Genomic DNA, 24,551 nt, shown 5'->3' on the forward strand with positions numbered 1-24,551 from the left:
CGCCACTTATGGGACGGCGTCAGTGTCTGTTTGAGGCCCAAGGGACGGCTTTAAGCTCTCCCATAGTACAGTGCCTCGTACTCTAAATCGTTAAAAACTTTCAAAACACACAGGTACCACTCTCAGCTTTCCCATAGTAGAGTACAAAGGTTCTACATCATTAACCACCTTCTCTAAACACAAGCCGACGACCCCAACGAGCTGCATACCCAGTGTAACAGAAGATTAAAATGATCATGGTTCGGTATCTTGCGGAATATATATGTATATATATATATATATATATATATATATATATATATATATATATATATATATACATATAAGGGAAAGAAGTGTATACCTAAGGGCTCGTTTTTTCCGTAACACAATATTAATGAGATATAACAGACAGTAATGCCAAGGAATGTACAGGGGAAGTTATTAAAACCAATGGAATGTAAATAAGAAGAAAGAAAAGTGGATGAAAAAATTACCAACTGTGAGCAGGAATCGAACCTACGACCTTCGAATTACGCGTAATTCGAAGGTCGTAGGTTCGATTTCTGCTCACAGTTGGTAATTTTTTCATCCACTTTTCTTTCTTCTTATTTACATTCCATTGGTTTTAATAACTTCCCCTGTACATTCCTTGGCATTACTGTCTGTTATATCTTATATATATATATATATTTATATATATATATATATATATATATATATGTGTGTGTGTGTGTGTGTGTGTGTGTGTGTGTGTGTGTGTGTGTGTGTGTGTGTGTGTGTGTGTGTGTGTGTGTGTGTGTGTGTGTGTGTGACGTAAGAAGGCAGGGATGGTTAGGAGAAGCAGAGAAGGAAGAAGTCACAACGGAATAAACATGGGGTATGCGCCAGGCCACGTCGCCCATTCTTCATAGCGTCATACAAGTCGACAGAATGAAGACCTGCCTGCCCCTTCATCAGTCACTCATCATCGACGCAGTTCCCCAGAAGACACCCTGACCATACACTGACTACCGAATCATCACCTAGAAGGACAACGACCAGCACCATGACAGAACCATCGGCTGACCTCGACATCCCCAAGTACACCGGATCAGCGGACGACGGACCCGTACAGGACTGGTTCAACCTATTCGAGGTCCACGCCGCCGCTGCATCCTGGTCGGAACGAAAGATGATCATCAACTTCACTGACTACACCTCAGGTGAGGCATTCAAATTTTACCTCACCCACATATTCGAGAACGATGAGTCATGGCGAAAAATCAAAGAGGAGATAATTACCCGTTTTAACGACTATGACCAAGACCTACTCATTGCCAACCATCTAGAGACAACCGCACATTATCGTTAATTCCTTAAGCTGTCCTCAACCATTCGAAACCCCAGCGCGAATCGACAACTGCCTCAAGACGAAGTGGCACATGAGTTTACTTACAGAAGGCCATGCGTATATTGGGAAAAACCTAACCGTCAAGCGCGCCTCCCTTCTGCGCGAAAGTCATCGCTTCAGCATATGACCCGAGACGTTGCTCAACCACATGAGGCCCTTCACTCTTCGTCTCGCATACGTGGTCCACCACCTGGGTTTTCGTCACGCGGTTCTTCAAGCGCTCCTAGCGCTCACCATTTGCCTTGTAAGGACGCCGTATTCATGGTAGATCACCTGGCGCATCGGAAAAATACCCTGTCAAGCCATTCTTCTTCCGTACGGTTTCATGCATCAGCGTCGGCGCACACACTCTTGAGAGTCGAAACAAAACAGAAGGCTCAGACGCATTGAACGTCGCACGCTACCAGGCGCAAGAACTACTCGCAGTGAACAGCGAAAGAGAAGCCCCTGAAGAGCTTCGTGTCATTTCTATGGCACCACAGACTTGCCAAAATCTGCAGTTCAAACCTAGTAATGCCATGACACCTGTGGTGCCCACATGCAGAGCTCACCAATTCATGAATCGAACAAATTCAGAAGAGCATGATACATCAAACCTCGTACACAGTTGTCTTTCAGAAGCGCCCTTAATGAACCCCGTCACCGAAGCCTCTGAAGAGCATGCTAGCAATGATGACGCATTGCCAACTACGCCCGACAAGCAAGACACTAGTTCACCATTCATCAGCTGTCTACAGGATGCGTCAAACACCGAAGGAAATGAATGCCCCATTCCGGAACGGGTTGTGTGACGCTATGAAGAATGGGCGACGTGGCCTGGCGCATACCCCATGTTTATTCCGTTCTGACTTCTTCCTCCTCTGCTTCTCCTAACCGTCCCTGCCTTCTTACGTCACATATATATATATATATATATATATATATATATATATATATTGTGAGCATTATTCATGCGCGTAATCTTGTCATATGTACATACTCATCGTCATCAGTCTGACCTGTCTTGTGCGGCAGAGGCTCGGCTAGTAAAAGAAGGGTCTTGCAGAAAAAACGTTGCCATACAAGTGGTGGAGAGTGCTTTCTGGTCCCCTGGTCCTCTCCCTGCAGCGCTTTTTTGTTATCTTCGACTACCAACCATCCGTGGAGCTCCGGTCAGGTCGCCGTTTGCGCAGTGAGCTTACGGTCATGTTGCAAGACGAGCACAACAACACGGCTCCATCCACCCCGCCTACACCCCTGGGCATGCCTTCATGGACTGTCACCGCCCCTCAAAAAGATCCCCCGATGTGCGCTGGCCTTGGCGGTGAAGACGTTGAAGACTGGTTGGATGAGTACGACCGTGTGAGTGCGCTTAAGTGTTGGCATGATTCTGTGAAGCTGTCCCGCGTGCCGTTCTATCTGACGGGGGTCGCTAAGACATGGTTTCTCAACCATCAGCTGGATTTCCCAGACTGGCCTACATTTAAGCAGCACCTCCGTCAGATATTTTCCAACCCTTCTTTACGTGCAGACATCGCCAAACGGAAGCTTGCTGAACATCTCCAGCACTGCGGCGAGTCCTATACTTCGTACATTGAAGATGTCCTCGCTCTATGCCGTCGCGTGGACAGCTCGATGGCAGAACACGACCGCGTTCGCCACCTGCTCAAGGGCATAGGCGACGTCGCATTTAACGCTTTGGCGGCAAAGAACCTCACCACGGTCGCGTACATCACCAGTACGTGTCAGCGACTTGGTGACTTTCAGTTTATACGTTTACAACCTGACACAGAAGATCTCAGGCCAACGCATGACAGTGAGCTGCGTGCGTTGATACGGTCCATGATCCACGAGGAGCTGCAACTGCAGGCCACCACGTCGTCTTATGAGCTCCGTATGACACCTTCTGCAGGCAGCCTCCGCAACATCGTGAGGGAGGAATTAGCGTCTACGATGTGTGAGCAAATTCCGCGCCCGCATACCGCTCCAGCATAAAGTTTCCTAATACACACTAGAGAGAGCTCTGGCGCTAATGTCTATGGGAGCTGCAACGCACGGTGCTTCAGCGAGCATGGGAATGATGGGTAGTACACGCATTTGTCAAATCTTCGTACTTTCGGCCTGATTTTGTCTCCGTGTGTGTTCGTGGGGCTTGAAGCTGTTTTCTCACGAAACAAAAATCAGCAAATGTTCAGCTGTTGCGCTTCACCACCCTATACTTTTAGACTTACCTTTCCAAATTGGGTCACGAAGTTGAAAAGGGTTGAATCTTTTTTTAAAAGCAGCACCGAAACACAGCAATAAACGAAGCCGCAAGTACGATTCGTCGACCAGAAGTACGAAGACTATAGGCAAATGTGTGTACTACCCACGATTTCTATGGTCGCCGAACAATCACAGCGACAGAGTCCTCTCTAGTTAACTTAAGGAAACTCTATCCGCTCCAGCACTCACGTACGCTCAGGTGGCTGCAGCGTCACCTTCTCGGCAATCACCGCCGCATGGGTCAACAACTCATCCTTCACTGAATGTTCTCGCCCCAAGAGGAACGCCTACCTCTTTCCATGACTGGCGCCCGTCTCGACAAATTCGCTATTATTGCGGAATACATGGCCACATCTCACGGTTCTGTCGTCGACGTCAACAAGACGAAAGGCGGGGCTATGGTGACTACGAGAGGGATGAGTTTGCCGCTGCTCCACAACATCGCCACCCATACCAACTGTACCAACGCCGCTAACCATCTTTACTGCACTTCGATGCAGCCAGTACCTTCCGCTCCTCGCGCCGTCGTTCCCCGTCGCCTATGCGCCGTTCCTCGTCACTACTTCGTCCGGCTACCACGATGCCTGATCATCGCCCGGAAAACTAAACAGTGCAGCTTCAGGAGGGAAAGCTGCATTTGGTGAACTGCATCGAACTCCTCCGGAACGCCCTTCAAACGTACTTTCAGTGTGTGTTGAGGGTATATGGACTGAAGCCTTGGTGGACACAGGTGCATCGCTCTCAGTTATTAGTGTGGACTTGTGTTCCCGTTTGCGCAATGTGAAGACACCGTATAATGGCCCTCCCCTTCGCTGTGCTAATGCGGTTTTCGTTCAGCCTTCTGGTGTTTGCACAGCCCGAGTTTTTATTGAGGGCATCCTTCACCATATACAGTTCCTCGTTCTGTCATCGTGTACTAATGCGCTCATGTTAGGGTGGCACTTTCTCTCCTCAGCTTCAGCCGCGATATCTTGCCGTCAGAGGGTCATTCGCGTCAGATACTGCGTTTTCGTCCGATAAAGATGCTCATAGCCAGCGCTTCGTCACCGCTGATGACTGTTTTATTCCTCCAGGTAATGAGCATATTCTGACCCTGACATCAGATAAGATCAGTACTGGTGATGTGTTCCTGGCACCGTGTGGACGCTACATCTCTGGTGGGCTTACTATCGCTTCTAGCCTGGTTCGCTTTCATGATGGCAGAGCATTAGTTATGGCAGTTAACCCTACTTCTTTGCCTGTTGCACTGCCCCAGGGCACCAGTGTGGATTGCTTCACAGATACCGAACCACAAAAATACAAAAATTTCCACAGTATCTTTACGGACGCCACTTCACTGTTATTACAGACTGTCACGCCTTATGCTGGCTATCAACACTGCGAAACTTGTCTGGTGGCCTCGGTCGTTGGGTGCTCCGCCTACAAGAGCACGACTTTGACGTCATCTACATGTCTGGCAAAAGACACCAAGACGCAGACGCTCTCTCTCGCTGCCCTCTTTCGCTGTCATCATCGAGTACGTCTGCTGATTGCTCGTCTCGTGGTCAAAACACTGCGTCACCCCTTACATTATCACACCTTGAGGTTATGGACACGCTGGCTTAAAATCGCTACACCAAGTTCACCACACGCCATCGTAATGATCCATATTGAAATCGCATTATCCAATGCCTAAGTAGCATATTAGCTGCTCCTATTGCCAGATTACGCCTACAACTACGAATATTTAAGCTCGATAACAATGTGCTCCATCGTTACGTTTGTACTGCTGATAGACACCGCTGGATTCTAGTACTTCTGCGTTCTCCACATCACCGACTCCTCGAAGCCTTTCATGACGACCCATGTGCAGGTCACTTGGTGTTTCACAAAACACAAGGCCGCATCAGGAAACGTCTTATGGCCTGGCATCTCTACTTATGTGACCAAGTACCTTGCATCTTGTCTTCTGTGTCAACGGCAGAAGTGACCAACTTGGTCTCCTGCTGGCCTTCTGCGACCCATCCCGTGTACCCAGACTCCTTTCACCATCGTTGGCATAGAACTATTTGGACCTCTCTCCATCACGCCAGCAGGTAATCGTTAGATTGTGACTGCTGTCGATAACCTGACACGGTACGCAGGGACTGCTGCACTACACACAAGTTCTGCTTCAGACGTCGCAGACTTATTTCTCAACGTCATAGTACTGCGTCACGGTGCACCTCGCAACCTCCTGAGTGATCGCAGCAAGACGTACCTGTCCACCATAATCGAAACTTGTTCACAACCTGTGGCACAGTACATAAGATAACGTCAGCCTACCACCCCCAAACTAATGGGCTGACAGAGAGATTTCATCGGAATCTAAAAGACATGCTATCGAGGTATATCGCGAAAAACCACGGCAACTGGGATACAATTTTGCTTTTTGTGACGTTTGCCCATAACACCGCTGTTCAAAAAAAACTACTGGCTACTCTCCTTTCTACCTTGTGTACGGCCGTACACAGACATTCGCCATCGACGTCTGCTTCCTAAATGTTCCAATTGACACCTTGGCAACCATATGAGGGCAGTTCAACTCAAGGCTCGAGGAATGTCGGCAACGAGCTCGCCTTAATACAGAAGCCATTCAAATCAGCAAGATCGCAAGCAGCGCTACGACAGCTCTCATCGCGACGGCTCCTTCCGTCCAGGGGATAAAGTGTTGCTTAGGACGCCAATTCTTACTCCAGGATTGTGCGACAAGTTTCAGTCACGCTTCGTTGGACGCTATCCAATCAATGAACAAACGTCACCAGTGAACTATCGTGTCACTCCCAGCGACCTTTCTTCGGATCATCGCTGTCGTGGTTCGAATATTGTCCACGTATCGCGCCTGTAGCCATTCGTTCGACGTTCCGTTTCCGTCTAAGACGCGTCCAGGCTGGCCGCTCACGCGTGGGGGGAAAATAAGCCTGAGCATTTGTTATACGCGTCATATTATCATATGCATCATCATCGGTCTACCTGAGCATCATCATACTCATCATCATCGGTCTGACCTGTGTTGTGGGGCATAGGCTCGGCGAGTAGAAGAAGTGTCTTGCAACCATACCGTTGCCTTACAATATATACAGTGTTTGTCACGTCTTTGATGATATAGTGGGCGATATTCATGGATAGTTCACGGTTTAGTAATGAAACCCTCCAGCGCTTCGCCGCACTCATCATCATTCACTCCATAGATATGCTGTGATGTTTTTTTCACGAATGAAGTTCTAGCGATTGCAGTTTATTTTGGTGACATACTGTAATCAATAAGGATGACTGCCAGTTGGGCGTGTTGGCGAAGGTTCATGATAAAACAAGCGCTAAAAATTACACACACTCAGAGAAGACACAGACGAGCACTTGCTAGCAACTGAAAATTTCGTTTCGAAGCGACTACTAATAAATACCTCACACGCATGTACGTCATTCCCAACTTCCCCCTGTCATCACCAGCAACGTGATATACAAAATAATCACTCCCATAATCACTAAATCATCTTGTGAGAACAAAAAAATGTTTGCTTATTGAAGCTGCGCCAATTGAAGAACCAAATGCGATTAGCGAACCTTCTATGGTAACGCTATCCACACAGGAGCTATCATTCTTGCAGGGAGCGAACTCCCTTGCACGCTTTTCTTAACTTGAAGTAAATGATCACGTGTTATACCCCTGTCACACGTGACAACTTAAGTTCACTTTGAACGAGTGTACAGACACTCCCGAAGTGTCAATTTGGTGGTTCGCTGCTACATGAGAAAGCGAAGTGTACTTTGCAAAGGATGGCAGGGGCGATTGACGGATTTGTAGCACAACGCATATTTGTTATTCTCGCGCTTATGTCTCATCCTCAGACCACGTTGTATTCGTGGAAGTAGCACCTGTGACACATGCCAACTCACCTACACACGTGCAAGTATATCTGGAAGAAAAAATTGGCAGATCCCACGTACACTGGGAACCAATGTTTTGCGAAAAACAAATGAGAAAGGTCGATATGTCATCTTAAAATCAGCATAACATTACGAGGTGGAGGTTAATGATGTTGTACATGAATTCCGTGTCATTATTATCATATTTGCATATGTGGTTTACCTTCGTAATCTATTCACGTCACGTGATACCGAATTGAGTATATGTGGAGCTATCGACTATGAGCGTGGTATGTTGTCATGTTCTTACATAACGCGCGTGTCAGAAATATCATGTTGCACCAGTCGTATACTTTCGTCATACATTGACGTCGATTAACACCAAATTTAATATACGTGGAGCTAGCAAAACGGCCGCGAGCGCATCATGAAAGGCCCAATATACTCCACTGTAGCGTTGACGCGCGCGCACGCTTGGCACAGCGACGCTACGTCAGCAAAACGCGGGCACTCTATAGTCTGGCTCTAGGCGTGACCAGTGTTTGTCGGCGTGGTCCGACAGCAACCGGCACGTAATGCCGCATGCGGCATTTCGAACCGATGCGTTACCTAGACAACACTGCGTCTCCCTCTTTTCGTAATGGAGGGTCGCCGGACGCGCGCCGGATGCGTCAAAGCAACGCAGCGCGGCACGCGCCTGCGAGTATACGGCAGGACCGGTGCCTGGCGTGGCAACGCCGGCGTGACGCGACGAAATGGACGCCGGCGAGCACGTGCACCGCGTCACATCGAATTGTATTGGCGCCTTGACTGTGGCATGTAGTGATGTTCTCACATGGCACACAACTCATGATTATCAAGTTTGCAGCAGTCACCCATTGGCGGCATGTAATAACAAATTTGGCGTATGTAAACTCTAGCGAAAAGGCTGCAAGCGCAACATGAGTGTGGCATGTAGGCATGTTTTTACATGACACGCATGTCGTTATTATCATGTTTGGATGTGTCATGCACCTATGTCGTGTGTTCGCATCACGTAATACCGAGTTTGGTACATGTGAAGCTAGCGAAACGGCCGCGAGCGCATCATGCGCGTGGCATGTTGTTGCATGACACGCATGTCATGACTTTCATGTTAGGGTCTGTCGCTTGTGTTCGTCATGCAATCATGTCATACCATACCAGTTTTGCAACATGCCATGTGAACAAAACCACCGCAAGAGCTGCAGGACCATGAAATGTAAATCGTAACATTCATGACATACTAGTCTTGATTTTCATGTTATGACTACTCAAATAGGTTCTTCATACAGTCATGTTATGCCATACCAAGTTTGGCATCGATACCATTAACGAAGCGGTCAGGAGAGCTAAAAGTCATAGGCCGCTAGATAGATAGATAGATAGATAGATAGATAGATAGATAGATAGATAGATAGATAGATAGATAGATAGATAGATAGATAGATAGATAGATAGATAGATAGATAGATAGATAGATAGATAGATAGATAGATAGATAGATAGATAGATAGATAGATAGATAGATAGATAGATAGATAGATAGATAGATAGATAGATAGATAGATAGATAGATAGATAGATAGATAGATAGATAGATAGATAGATAGATAGATAGATAGATAGATAGATAGATAGATAGATAGATAGATAGATAGATAGATAGATAGATAGATAGATAGATACGCTCGAAGTCGCTAAGGTTCGCCAAGAAATGCTTCGCATTTAAAATGGATAACGATTTAGAGTACCGGGTACTCTACTACGAAAGAGCATTAAGCCGTCCCCGGACCTACGCCCCTAACGGTACCGTAAACGACACAGAGGGTGGGAGGTAGAAAAAGTGGGTGACATTTTAGAGTACAGAGTACTCTACTATGGGAAAGCTTAAAACTATCCCGGACACGACAGAGCAATGAAGACACGGCGATATGAGCGGGTGTCAGTTTGCTTAGAAAACATGTTTAACGATTTCGAGTACTTAGTACTCCACTATGGGAGAGCAGTAAGGGCCGTTTCAACATGCATAAATCCAGGCGTATAAATAAAGTTATTTCTTTCTTTGGTTGGGGGCAAGCGGTGTGCATTGAATTATGAATCCTGGCCTCCCTTTGAGCGCTGGTTAAAAAGCTTATGTTTTGTTCCGGTTAACATTTTCTTTTGTCACATGCTTTGATTATTGGTGAGTAAATGTGGGTGTTTTTACGATGTTGCTACCTTTAATTGTCTTTTCATGTTAACAAGTTTTTGATTTTGTTAATACATGTTTAGTTTTGTACCTGCGCTACATCTGCTGTATACACCGGACGGTATATAGTAAAGCGGACAAGACATTGTGCGGTATTAAAATGCTTCCAGCCCCCGCCCGCCCCCCCCCCCCCCAAAAAAAAAAAAAAACTGCCACCCGTATCTTCTCTTGGGGGAACTCCTCGAGTAAAGGCATTGCAGACTGGTGGGGGTAACGCGTGAATGTTCGCAATTGGGTATGGTTTGGGAATGCCTAATAGTTATTAAATGCGAAGCATTTCTTAGCGAACTTCGGTGACTTTGAGCGTATCTATCTATCTATCTATCTATCTATCTATCTATCTATCTATCTATCTATCTATCCGCCTACGACTTTTAGCTCTCCTGGCCGTTTCGATAATGGTATCGAAACATAACATGACTGTATGAAAAACATATTTGACTAGTCATAAAATGAAAATCATGACATGTATGGCATGAATGTCATCATTTACATTTCGTGGTCCTGCAGCTCTTGCGGTGGCTTTGTTCACATGGCATGTTGCAAAACTGGTATGGTATGAAATGATTGCATGGCCAACACAATTGACAGACCCCAACATGAAAATCATGGCATGCATGTCTTGTAACAACCTGACCACATGTCACGCTTATGATGCACTAGCGGCCGTTTCGCGAGTGTCACATATACCAAATTTGGTATTACTGTACGTGAATGGATGAAGAAGGTGTGTGACTAGTGCCAACATGATAATCATGACTTCATGTCATGTAACAACATGACTACATGCCACGCTTATGATGCGCTGGCGGCCATTTCGCTAGCTTCACTTATCTCAAATTTGGTATTACTGGACGTGAATGGATGACAAAGTATGATACTGGTGCAAACATGATAAATATGAGATGCATGTCATGTAACAACATGATTACATGCTACGCTCATGATGCGCTCACGGCTGTTTCACAAGCTTCACGCGTACTAAACACGGTATTACGCGACGCGAACGGACGTCATAGGTAAATGACACATCCAAATATGATAATCACTACATGCGTGTCATGTAACAACATGACTAAATGCCACACTCATGATGCACTCACGGCCGTATCGCTAGCTTCACATATGCGAAATTTAGTATTACGTGACGTCAATGGATGACGAAGGTTTGTGACTGGTGCAAACATGATAATCATGAGATGTGTGGCATGTGAGAACGTGACTACATGCCACAGTCAAGGCGCCAGTACGTTTCGACGTGACGCGGTGTGCGTGCTCGTCGGCGTTCATTTCGTTGCGTCATGCCGGCGTCGCCACGCAGGGCGCCGGTCCTGTCATATACTCGCAGACGCGCGCCGCGCTGCGTTGGTTTGACGCATGCGCGTTTCAGTGCGTCCGCCATTCCTCCGTCACGAAAAGAGGGAGACGCAGTGTTGTCTGGGTAGCGCGTCGACACGAAATGCAGCATGTCGCATTTCGCGCCGGTTGCCGTCGGGCCGCGCCTACGGACGAAGGGCGCGCCTGTCGCGCCTGGCGTCAAACTGTAGTGTGCTCGCGTTTTGCAGTATATTGAGCCCTCGATGATGCGCTGGCGGCCGTTTTGCTAGCTCCTCATAAACGAAATTTGGTGTAACGTGACGTGAATATATGACGAAATATATGACTGGTGAAAATATGACAATCCTTACACGCGAGTCATGTAAGAACATGACAACATTCCGCGCTCATAGCGTGCTCACGGGCGTTTGGCTTGCTCCACTTATACTAAATTCGGTATCACGTGACGTGAGTTGATGACGAAGGTAAACGACACATTTTAACATGATAATCATGACACGGAAGTCATGTACGGCATGATTTACACACACCTCGTAATGTTGTGCTGGTTTTAAAGTGACATATCAGCTCTTCTCGTTCGTGCTTCGCATATCATCGATTCTCACTGTATGTGGGATCTGCCATTTTTCTGTGCCATTGTTTTTCTTATTTATTGAATGAAGCACTACTGTTGCCTTCAATGTCAAGCGAAAGCCAAGTTAAGACCCCCTTGACCGACGGTTGTACAGCGCCAGCAGTCGTTTTTAAATGTGGAGCTTTTCTTATAGTCGCCTGATGTCGCACTTCGGCGTCGGCGGTAGCACCGTCCACACTGCCACAGTGCATGCTCGCGTCTCGTGCCGGCGCAGGAGGACACCAGGACATCTGAACTGTACAATCGGAAAGTTGAAAGCCGTCCCTTGGGCCTCACACTTGATGAGGAGGCGAGGTTCTTAAGGTTAAGGTCACGTACTTGGGCATATTGAATTTCCTTTATTGCCATTTTAAAACTCGCTGGCAAGGATAAAAATAAAAACCTTGCTTCTCTTCGCACAAATGTGATTATGTTCAAACTTAGTGCTTTTTGTGTTTACTTTTATCTTTGCTTCTTTCAGTGATCTGTGAGAGTATTGCAGTGCTGTAAGTTGCATCGTGTCTATGTTCTCTTGTTTGTACATGCCACTAAAGTGATATTGTAACACAAGACACTTGTACTCACTTGAAGTGCTGTTACTAGTTTGCAATGACGTTCCCTGTTTCGACCATACATTGTTTGTAGGGACGGCTTTCTGCTGTCCCATAGTGAAGAACCACGTGCTCTAAATCATTAAACCGTTTTTTAAGCACACCACAGGTTATTGTACTCCCCTGAATGGTAACGCTTTATTAGGCGCAAGGACGCTGCAAGCTTTTGGTTAATCCCATCTGCGTTCTCATTATACCACGCGCGTTTATTATTTTCAATTTTGTTTCACTCTGTTCACCGTTATCAGTGCCAGTGCACGTCACTGTAATCTGATATGTTGGGTTTAACGTCCCTAGACCACCATATGATTATGAGAACTGGCTAACCTCCCTGTCTTTCCTCTTTCATTCCTCCTCCTCCTCCTCCTATGAAAGACGCCGTAGTGGAGGGCTCAGGAAATTTCGACCACCAGGGGTTCTTTAACGTGCCCCGAAATCTAGCACACGGGCCTACAGCATTTCTGCCTCCATCTGAAATGCAGCCGCCACAGCCGGGATTCAATCCCGCGACCTGCGGGTCAGTAGCCTAGTACCTTAGCCACTAGACCACCACGGCAGGGCATATCACTATAATCTAACTTTCCGTTTACCAGCTATAAGGTCTGCCAAATAGTTTCATTTTTCGACAAGCCGTTTCTGCCTTCGTCAGCGTCACCACCTGGTGACACTAGCGAAAGAAACATCCGAACTAATTATTATTATACGATAGCCACTGCATGTGACGAGCGAGAACACTCACAGACAGTTTCACTTTCTCGACAGCACTGCGGTCGGTGGCAACGGCGTGCTCGTCGGCCATAGGCGATATTTCTCAGCACTGCCGACGGGGTCCCAACTAAAACAGCTTCATAATTGCACTCGAAAACATTCGTTGCAGGCGTTAGTTGACCCTCGCGAGGCAGTTCGTTCGACTAAGTTCCCGCCAGAAGCAGATGATCCGCGCACATGAGCAGCGGCTACTGCAGCGTCGTTGAGAGCGGAGTCCTCGTGCTGACGTTACACAACAGAGGGCGCCACTTCACGATGTCGAGTTCAATAGCGCGCACTGCCCTATTTCCTGTGGCGTGTTTTCTAAACGGTAAATGGTTGCGGGCCAGCCTTCTATGTTTACTCGCGTACAGCCTGAACTTGTCAATGTAACAGTAAACATAGGGCTAATGCATGTTAACTTACATTTTGAAATTATTATTATTTATTGTATTATTTATTATTATTCATTTACAGATACTGCTGTCTCATGTTTGAGACATTGCAGGAGTGGTTACGATAGACGAACAAAAACAGCACAAATAAATAAAAATATAAAATTGCATAATTAGACACCTGTTCAACAAACAATAAATGACCAAACAAAAGGAACGGCAAAATTAAGAACATGAAATTACATAGTTGGACACTTGTTCAACAAACAGCGCATGCGGTAGTCGTTTCAAAGTAGCGTCCAGATTATTCCAAGTGTCAACTGTGCACGAAAAAAAAAAGAGTATTTATAACAATCAATAAAACATCTGAATGGCACAATGTTCAACGGATTGTATCGGCGAGTCACCTGGGTAGGATGATTGGTGAATGAAATGGGTGTGGCTATGCGGACGGAATCGTGCACGATGCTATGTAGCATGGTAAGCCGATCACACATACGTCTGTGTTCTAAACAGTTCAGCGATGAAGCATGGTAGTGCTCAGAAGGGGAGAAATCACGGTCATAACGGTTAAAAATGAATCTTATCGCTTTTCGCTGGATGGCCTCAAGACAAATTACTTGATTGGATTACAGATTATTTGTACCTGAGGAGTCAGTTTGTTCGCTACAACCATGAACAGTCGTCACAAGCTCATATTTCCTCGGGTGTTCCACAAGGCTCTGTCTTGGGGCCCCTTTTATTCATAATTTACATTAATGATGTCACTCAGGTTGTCATTAACACTCCAGTTAAGCTTCGCCTATACGCCGATGACTGTGTATTGTATTCCAATGTACGTAGCGTCACTGACGAAGTTTTTGTTGAATGATGTGTTTTCTTCTTTTTGCGAATGGAGTAGAACTTGGCAAATGGAGCTTAATTTTCAGAAAACTGTGACAATAACTTTTACAAATAAAAAGGAGCCATTGCAATTTATATATGGCGACTCCAATCACACACTGGATAAAGTTCAGGAATCTAAGTATCTTGGTGTTGTATTCTTTCCAAACTTGAAGTGGCACAGACACATCGACCTTATTTCTGCAAAATCGCTTAAGAATGTGGGTTACTTAAGAAGAACGCTAAAGGGCGCCACAAAAGAATGCAAGCTTATAGCCTTCAAATGACTGGTCAGGCCTCTTCTTGAATATGCGTCTGTTGTGTGGTCACCACATTTTGCAATTGACATAAATAAACTTGAAGCCACCCAGCGAAAAGCGATAAGATTCATTTTTTAACCGTTGTGACCGTGATTTCTCCCCCTTCTGAGCACTACCATGCTTTATCGCTAAACTGTTTAGAACACAGACGTATGTGTGATCGGCTTACCATGCTACATAACATCGTGCACAATTCCGTCTGCATAGCCACACCCATTTCGTTCACCAATCATCCTACCCAGGTGACTCGCCGATACAATCCGTTGAACATTGTGCCATTCAGATGTTTTATTGATTGTTATAAATACTCTATTTTTTCGTGCACAGTTGACACTTGGAATAATCTGGACGCTACTTTGAAACGACTACCGCATGCGCTGTTTGTTGAACAAGTGTCCAATGATGTAAATTGATGTTCTTAATTCTGCCGTGGTTCCTTTGTTTGATCATTTATTGTTTGTTGAATAGGTGTCTAATTATGTAATTTTATATTTTTTATTTATTTGTGCTGTTTTTGTTCGTTTAATGTAACCACTCCTGCAATGTCTCAAACTTGATACAGCAGTATCTGTAAATAAAATAATAATATTAAATAATAATTAAAGTTAATAGATGATTTACGCTTAAAATATAACAGGGATATCGCATGTACGAGCATATGTTTCTACTCATATTTACATTTGGGAATTTCCGTGGCAAAAGCGAAATGTCATTACGAGGCAAGCCGTAGTGAAGGGTTTCATATACTTAATAATTACTATGTGAGATTTCACCTCCTGGAACCACTATTTTATTAGATGCCGCAGCGGAGTGCTCTGGAAATGTCAAACATCCGGTGTTCTGTAAAGTGCACTGTCATCGCGCAGTATATACACCTCTGTACCATTTAGCCTTCATCAAAGTGGTCACCTAATTGAACAATACGCGTGTCTTCTGGCACGTGTCTTTGTAATTAAAAAAGTCTCAATATAGTATAACCTCGCAAATAGAAGATTTTCATTCATAGATATCAGCATTACACCTCCGTCTCTTCTTGGCCTCCTTAAACGGGAAGTTATTGGGAATTCATATGGAAGTGATGACTTCCCAATAATTTTAAGCACACCAATAGCGAATTCATGTCCTCCACACGTTCCCCAATGGAAGACTGATGCAGTCGATCGAAAACAGTTTCGAAACCTCAGTCGCTGAAGTTGGACTGACCTGTGAACCTTAAGCGTAGAAGCTGCCGTCGACTTCTTTACAGCTTTTCTGATCAACGCTGCAACCAAGAGCATCCTACAAAGATAAAGTACGGGAAACGGCGTTTTCCATCACAAAATAACGACTGTATAAACGTACGCAAGAAGCAAAACAAAGAGTGGAGATTGCTGTGGGACTCTCCTACAACAGAGAACCTCACAGGGAACCTCGCATGGAACCTCGCAAGGGCAGACACACGCCGACAAGCGAGACAGGAAAGTTGGCAGAAGTTTCTATCACGCATCTCTTAATATACTCATGAGGCTAAGGTGTGGAACAGGGTCAGTAGGGTAATAAGCCGACTGGCATATTCACCCCCTCTGGTAAATACGCAGGACGAAAGCTTGCAAGACCAGACAAACTTCCTGGGCGAACACTTCCAACAGGTGTCGAGCTCGATGCATTACTCGGAGGCCTTTCAGCGCTACAAAACAAGAATAGAAAAACAAGAACTGGGGGGAAAATGTACAAGATATGAAGCATACAACGAACCTTTTTGTTTACCTGAGCTACGGGCCTCTTTGAACTGTTGCAATAAATCCTCTCAGGCTCAGACCATCTAGTAAATCAAATGCTACAAAAACCTATCTCTCGTAACTCAAAAGGCCTTACTTTCCTTGTACATCGCTATCTGGTTTTCCGGCGAGAAGCCTACTTCGTGGAAAGAGGCTATTGTCATCCCCATTTTGAAACAGGGCAAAAACGCATCTTCAGTCGACGGGCCCATCGCATGCATGTAGGCCTTGTAGGTGCGATGGGCTACAGGCCCATCGCATCAAAACGCTGCCTATGCAAACCTTTTTTAAAAGGTAATAAACCGCAGATTTATCTATTTCTTTGGAACAAACAACCTGTTTGACTAATTGCAGTGTGGTTTTGGAGGAGATTTATCCGCCTCGGACCACTTGATATGTATCGAGTCAAAATTCCGAGACGCTTTCGTACACAATCTGCGCGTGACCTTCCAATTTTTTTTTTTTTGCTATCACGTTCATTGCTTCGCATTTGTGGCAAAGCGGTGACTTATTTTGTACGTCACACAGATAGAACTATTTGGCATTCATCGTAACTTAAATATCACATTTCACTTTCGCAATACCACATTGTGCATCAGCTACATGGTAGACGAAGAACGTGCTCAACAGTGCAAACGACAGGAGGGGACAGGAGGGGGACTAACTCTCCGGTCGGGCTGCGTATTTACCAGAGGAGGCGAATATGCCATCTCTTCTATCCCCTCCTGTCATTTGCGCTGTTGAGCACTTTCTTCGTCTACCATGCAGTACCAACCAGCCCAACCAAGCACCTTGTTAAAGTGCATCAGCTACTTTCTGCGCAAGAAGTTTCGTAGTTGAACAGTTGGCCTATGCTGTTAAAGTGGAGGTATGTTCATCCTCGACTAAGTTACTCTTCTCAGCTCTCATCCCAGGAAAGAAATTTTATTGTGTAGGATTGTTCACGTCACATCGACTTCCAATGTGTCAAATTAACCACTTCGTATCTTCTAACATTATAATATCTGGAGTTTTACGTCCTAAAACCAAGCTGTGGGTTTGAGGGATGTCGTAGTGGAGAGCTCCGAAAATTTCTAAATAGTGTTCTTTAACGAGCACTGACTACACAGCCTCCATAGCATTTCGCCCACACCGAAAGGTGACCCTCGAGGCTGGCATCGAAACTGCGAACTTTGGTTCAGCATCCGAGCCCCGTAATCACTATAGTCCACCATAACTAAGTGATTTTTTCTTCTTTGTCTTCTCTTTTTCTTGTTTGGTGTTATATTTGCACTTCCGTTTAGTTTAATGCCATGCACGAACCGCACCGCTTTCTCCATCGCTGAACAGGCCCAGGAGAGCGATACTTTTGCAGCAGTGATTTTCATGGCGAAACACATCACGGCATAACCCCATGCCATTCACACGGTGCACGAGGTTTGTGCAAAACGGTGACCAGTGTCATGACACCAACATATTTATTCGCACACCGCAAGTACTGTTTAGCACGACCTTAAATCGGCCAAATTGTACGCAAAGTCAGTTAGTGTTGCCTAAATAATGGTTAATGCGTGCTTACTACTTGTGTATTTTCACCTATGCTTTTCCCGTGAGTTGGGTAAGTGGTGGCTATTGTCAACTAAATGATGGTAAACCTTCACAAGTATTGTTAATATCCCGTAAAGTCGACTCGAGTATAACCTGTTCGCTATTTTGTAAGCAGCATTGTCTTCTTACAGCCTACACGTGATTCGACCCTCGCATATTATAGACAAACACGCGAGGTGGTTGCACCTGATTCATTTCGTCCCGGGCCCATCGCTGCGAGCGATAAATGTCGAGCGGGGCAACATCGCACCAGACATTGACTCGCGCGGCGCACTCCCTCGAGGACACGCGCATGCGCAGAGTTCTATGCACGCTTTGTGTATTATTGGGCTCCCGCGGTCGACCCATCCTTCCTATAAGTCGGTAGTCATCAAGACGACAACTCGGCCGGTCGCCGAGCTGAATGACTGCGACACGCGGACCAAAAGGGGGACATCATACGCGCGCGCCTCGCGACGTCTTTTATTTCCTTATTTTCACGTCGCCGACGCCTTCATTGTGGCTGCCATTGTGTGACCCTTTCTTTTTTTTTTCGCACCGTCCTCCGGCGCGTAATGAGGAAGCGACGCGCGACGACGGGGCGTGAAGGCAAGCGCCGACGTCTCCTCCAACATGGCGGCTGCCTGAGGAGAGAGCGGACGAGTTCTCGCAAGACGCGACAGATTGTGCGCGAGCATTAAGCGCGTTCACGCGCACCCAGGTGGTTCTTCGAGTGGTGCTTTTGTTTTGTTCTTCTTCCTCACCTTGTTTCCTGTTTTTCTGGACTCACTCTCCGGTCAGGCTGTCGTTGAATGTCCTTAAGTCATCCGAGGAGCAAGCGCGAAGGTACAAGAATTGAGGTACGTGATTACCTAATTTCCCGTATCCGTGCCCTGACTCGACTGTAGTCCAATCTTTTTCTTTAATCTTTCCTTAATGGGGCTTCGGTGGGTTTGGTTGTTGTTTTACGATTATGCACGGAGGCGGAAAGTTCATTACGTAGAAAACGTCCTTGCACGAAAGCAACCGCAAGTTTAACCTTCTCTCTTCTTTCACTCTTGCATCTTAATATGAGAGGGTGCCACGCTTTCGGAGCGTGTACCCTGCGCGTGCATTCATTCAGTTTAGGACATTGTTTGGAGAATCTCGCTTTGTCCTAAATCAAGAACAAGTAACAGTGGCGCAGAAAGTTTAACGTAGGCATTGCTAAGAGCTTTCAGATTCGCGATAGTGCTGAAAGAAATGAAAACGAAGATCTGAAATCCTAAATGCATACGCGCCTAATCGCGCGAGAACTTTCGAGCGCGTGCACTACGTGCGGTGGCAACACAGGCCTCGTCCTGCACGTTCACACCAGGTTAGGCTTACCTTGACACTGAATATGTTTCTCGGAGCGTGAAGGATCAGTCAGCCCTTGTGTCTCCGTGAGAGCATACCTAATGAGTTCCGCTACCTGCTTTTACGTACACCACTTCTCGCGTACCGTACGCAAGCCGCAACCACCGTCACCGACTGTGCCGACGCGTATCGAGGTGCTCAGATTTCAATGCGTGATTGGTATGCCCTTATAGGCTCTTGCTATCTTCAAAGGTTTCTCAGTATTCGTTTCCCTTTCTTCCGACGATAAAGCACAGCACGAGAGCACTGTGTGATCTTTGTGCTGAACAAAAGTATCTGAAGTATAGTAGGCGGTGCCTATCTTTCGTCCCACTGCCTAAAATGCACGTGTAAGTTGATATTACGTGGGGCCAAGATTCTAGGAAAAAGCCGGAAGAGAAGTCAGCTCATGAAATCTGGAAGGCATACCATATAAAAAAGTAAATAAGTATTTGTGTTAGTTATACCTCCGCGACTGCATAGAGTTACACGCCTGTACAAAAGTGTGATTGGTTTTTCTGATGTCACACGTCCTTAGCTGCAGCATGAGTGATAAGTGGTGTTGCCTTGATATGTTCCCGCTATGTCTGTGCACCTCTGAGTTTATATATTTCATATATATTTCATATGCAATAAAGCGGTTCTTAGCGGCTGTCCTGTACTTGCCAGTGTTCTTTTGTAGCGCAAAAAAAAACATATGTACTCACCCGACCCAATTAGCAGCACGTTCTTACAAGGTAATTAGGCTGCATACAAATCAGCCACATATTTGACACGCTTGCGTAGGGTGAGATCAATCCTTTTGGTTGAAGCTTACAAGCTATGTGCGTGTGCTTCAACACTAAAATCAGGGCGTCCTACAAAAATAAATGTTAATGACTCTGTGTAACTCGGTACGGATACGCTTAGGGAAGATGGAAGAATATCTTCTTGCCACCAAATGTGTGGCAAGAAGATATTTTTAAAGTTCGCGGTAATAAGTTTTGTAACAAAACACCTCATATGCGGTCAAAAGTATGACATCTGCGGTTTTTCCCCTCTTGCTGTGTAATAGCAATAAATAAGCATAAAACATTTGAGTACATCACGAAATGAAGTACGCTATCTCTTTCTTCTCATCAAAATTGAATTGTTAGGCGACTTCAAATTTTATTTTTGGTATTTGTCCTGACAGAGAAAGAGAATCGTTCTTAGAAAAACACGGGTTTTTGCCTCCTTGGCTTTTGCCAGGCTATATATATGCCACTGGCTTCCTACTCTGTATAAACGGTTTCGAAATTACAAGCGTTGTAGTAAAAACTTCCGGTCACCTCATTTGCCAGTTTCTACTGTCGAAACTGAAAGCACGTTTTCCAGTTCTTTTCAAGGGTAAGGAAAATCTCTCTTTTGTTTTTCACATAAAAGAAAATGCGTAAAGCACAAGGAATGTCAAATAACTTTTACGTAGCTAAAAACAACATTTTTGGAACACATTTTGCCAAATAGAGGAAAGAAACTGTAGAAAATCAACGGGCGGTTTTCGAAAGCTTTGGTTGTCTACCGACGCTATTAGGGCATATCGGTGGACAAAACCAGATGTCTTCAAGGGCCTGTGTTTGTAAACAATGAAAGAAAATGACTAAAGATTTCAGAAGAGAGGGAAGCAAGTAGTGACAAAAATTAATATGTACAAATGTGAAATGTGGAATGGAACCTTATAAAGTACTTACAGTTAGGGTTCCAGGCAATTGGAGATTTTCTGATGGGAATTCTTTTATCATTAGAGCCTTCCAACCAGGCCAATTTCGGACAGGTAATTGACTAATGACTGTGCAACCCGATGCAGCTTTGACGTTCCGGGAACTGGGCCTAATATGTTGTGAAACGGCAGCTGGTTGTGCAAATTATGTCCAGTTGCTGTTCAAACACTTTCCTCTCGTCGTGGTACGCGGAGCATTCGCTTTTATATCGGACAGCAAAGGCTCTTTGTGGTGGGGGAAAAGGAGGCAACTTGAGGTTCAAGTGTTAAAATCGTAGGTCACCCAACTGACTCATGAGCATTGATTCAACTCACTCACACTCGTCCTTTGGATTTTGTGCCGACCGGTTGTGCCCCCGCGATCTCCGACGACAGCGCACTCTGGCCGACTGGGCTCGCCCTACGCCTTCTCCTGCCGCCGACAAGAACTCTCACTGAGTGGTTCCCCGTCCTCGGGCTCTTGCGACCGTGTTCATCTTTCCTATCTCCTCTTTATTTCCGTAGCTTTCTGTCGTTCACTGTCCCTGCGCCTCGCTCTCTTCTTCTCTATCTCTTTACCTTTTCATCCTATTCTATCAATCCCTCATATCCCCCATCCCTCGTGAGCTACTGCTGAGATGTCGCACTGTGATGCACAAAGTTACGGGGCTCACTTTTATCTTCCTTTCTCTTTAAGAATCACATAAGAAAAAGACTCACCCAGGGCCACATGTTTGAGTGAGTTCGTGCGAGCACTACTTTGTTTAGTCTGAGTGAGTCCGGTTGAGCAAAACTTTTGTGAGCCTCAGGCCGAGAGAGCCCTAGAGAGGCAACATAATTTTTCATAAGTGACTACGAGATAGCACCACAATTTTCGCAAAACGTTTGGTCAAAACTAAACGTTTGCAAAATCACGGCCTCGGGAAAGCACCAGATATAGCCAGGTATAGCCAGAAGAAAATCATAGTTTCCTGCTTATATGTAGACTTCTGCGTGGGACATGACAGATCAAAGACGTTGCATTACGATGTTTATTGTATATTTGACTTTCAATATTGTTGCTTATGTAGTTCAATTAAAACCGATTAAATCGTTATCTTTATAGCTTTTGGTTTTGTTTTCAAGTAATTTCGCGTGATTGCAGCAAAAGCTCCAGCCACTTGCTATTTTCCTATCAATGTTGCTCAACGTACGTGTGTGTGTATATAAGGCAATCGAAGCACAGTAACCCGAGCGCCGACGTCATATAAATCACGCATAGACGTGACATCGGAAAAATCGTGCGTTCTGGAAAGAACTTTTTTTGTCTCAGGGTGAACACGTGGCCAGGATTTCCAATCACCTTCAAACACTCAGAATTGCCTTTTGCCTCTGCAAACTCACTTTGTGTTCATTCAGGCAATTATCAGAAAACCTCGTCGCATACATTGTCGCATCCACAGCGTAAATGCTCGAACATCTGCATTTGTAAATCGCATTCATCCGCGCCTTACGCCCATTCATTTGCCCACCGTCCGTCCACTTCTCCATCAGCGTTCCAGCCATGAACACTCGGCCATTGTGCTGTTTTTCTTTTTTTTAGGGGCGAAGCTCCTTAAGGTCGAGCCATGTCCGCTGTACGTCGTCCCTCAATGACGATGACTCTGATGACGATAAAAAACAAACGCACGTTCCAGACCACACATTGCCTCTCTGCCATCACCGCACAACACATACTACGCACCCACTATACGTCATGAAGATGGTGACGTCATTCATCATCATGCTAATAAGCGAGGTACTCACCACATATATTTAAGGTCTTTTGTGTAGCAGAAGCACGGATAATTGTGCTGGTTGGTATTGGTACATCTTTTAACTGAATAAGGGTGCACACACAGACACGGACACTAGAAAAGGAAATTGCATAGACCAAGAGCGCCTACTCGCGACTAATGTTTTCTCGAAAGAAAGGTAGGTACGAGTATGTCACTTCTGTCACTTGACCTGGCAGGTGAAACAACAAAAAACAAAGAATGGGGGTATAAAACACGTGGCTCAGATCACGTCCTCAAATGCTGATGAGATACGATTTTTTTTTCTGTTAACGTGATGGAGGGTGCGCTTACGCATTTCTTCCTACTTCTCCTAATGTGAAACGCCTCTATCAACTCTCTGGTGGTCCGATCTGGGTGTTTTAATAAAACAATAGCATCACGAGAAAGGGGTTGCAATTGCACGAGCTGCAATGTTTGGGCAAGCCTGAACGATCTGTGTCCAACGATCTCCCATGTTCTTGAAACCTGGTGTTGACACATCTTCCCGTCTGGCCTATGTAGATGAGACGAATGGACAATGGTATCAAATATACAACACATGATTCACACTTAGCATACGTCTGCCTATGATTCACATCATATCCTCCCCGTTTTCGACCCTTAGCATTTTGCGCTAGTTCTCTATCTATTCTGCTACATAGCTTGTTTAATTGGTTAGGGGCCGAGAAATTCGTTTTGGGACTAAGGTTCTGCGTAGAATCTGTACTGACCCTCCCGGAAAAGCTTGCACTATCCAGGTCTGTCTCGTAGCGTGTGGAGGAGACCGAACGCACGCGATTGATCACGGACCCCCCTGCGGAAGTGGTCACAAGACCGCAAGGTAACAAAAAATGTTTTCTGCGTCTGAACGACATAGTCACGTGGGCAGTAGGTAACCAATGACCCCTAATGACCGCTGATAAGGAAGCTTTCTTTGCTGTAGCACCGCAGCAAACTTTCTCTCAAAAAGCACTGGAAGCAGTGGCAAAAAACTTCAATCCTGTAGCCATTAACCCCGGAAAAGTTAAGCAACGAGTCTTGGCCTTGCTAGGAGAAAACAACCTTGAGAAACTTGCCAAAGCCATTAAACAGTCAAGAAATTTTTGTTTGGAAATTTTTTTCGCGGCGAAAACCCACAAAACAGACACTTTTTTTCGTGCAATTGTCACCGAACGAGACACCTGGCAACAGACCTGTTTACCTTTCCGCAAGCACATCTACAGGAACTATCCATCTGTGACCCGTTCAGCATAGCGAATTCACATGAACTGGTCAGTTTTCTAAACGTGTCGAACCCTAGTTTTACTGCGTTTTTTTTTCAGTGTAAATGTACAGGACTTGTATTGTTCGATGCCATTCGATGAACTTATGAAGAGTATTAGGTTGTGTATTATGGAAGACAATTACGAGCAAAGGTTGACGAGTGATTGTGGAGTGTCAGTTGGCACTTTTGTAGAACTCCTATCGTTCTATATGAGGTCAACTTTTGTTCGACGGAATGGGCAGCTATATCTTCAAAAAAGAGGAGTCTGCATAGGTTCCAGAGTTGCCCCTATTCTGAGCAACATTTTTCTCAGAAGGTTTGACATGCGATTGGCACAAAGTTTAGGGTGCCTAGCCACGAATATTGTTTGGTACGTTGATGACTTCCTAATGTTCATC

The 24,551-nt window shown here is 45.4% G+C and overlaps 1 protein-coding gene across 2 annotated transcripts in view; it reads left to right on the plus strand.

Annotated features, from left to right (window-relative positions):
- Positions 1-24,551, plus strand: part of LOC119174258 (sulfotransferase 1C2-like) — a 265,196-nt gene that overhangs the window by 175,669 nt on the left and 64,976 nt on the right. The window contains exon 1 of one of the 2 annotated variants that reach the window (XM_037425091.2): positions 18,654-18,859. The exons of the other annotated variant lie outside the window; for it this stretch is intronic. The gene's annotated coding sequence lies outside the window, so the exon portion shown is untranslated. Of the gene's footprint in view, positions 1-18,653; positions 18,860-24,551 lie in introns of those variants that run through there. 2 annotated transcript variants of the gene reach the window in all.

The sequence above is a fragment of the Rhipicephalus microplus genome, chromosome 5 (assembly GCF_043290135.1).
Source record: "Rhipicephalus microplus isolate Deutch F79 chromosome 5, USDA_Rmic, whole genome shotgun sequence".
In the NCBI taxonomy this organism is placed as follows: Eukaryota; Metazoa; Arthropoda; class Arachnida; order Ixodida; family Ixodidae; genus Rhipicephalus; species Rhipicephalus microplus.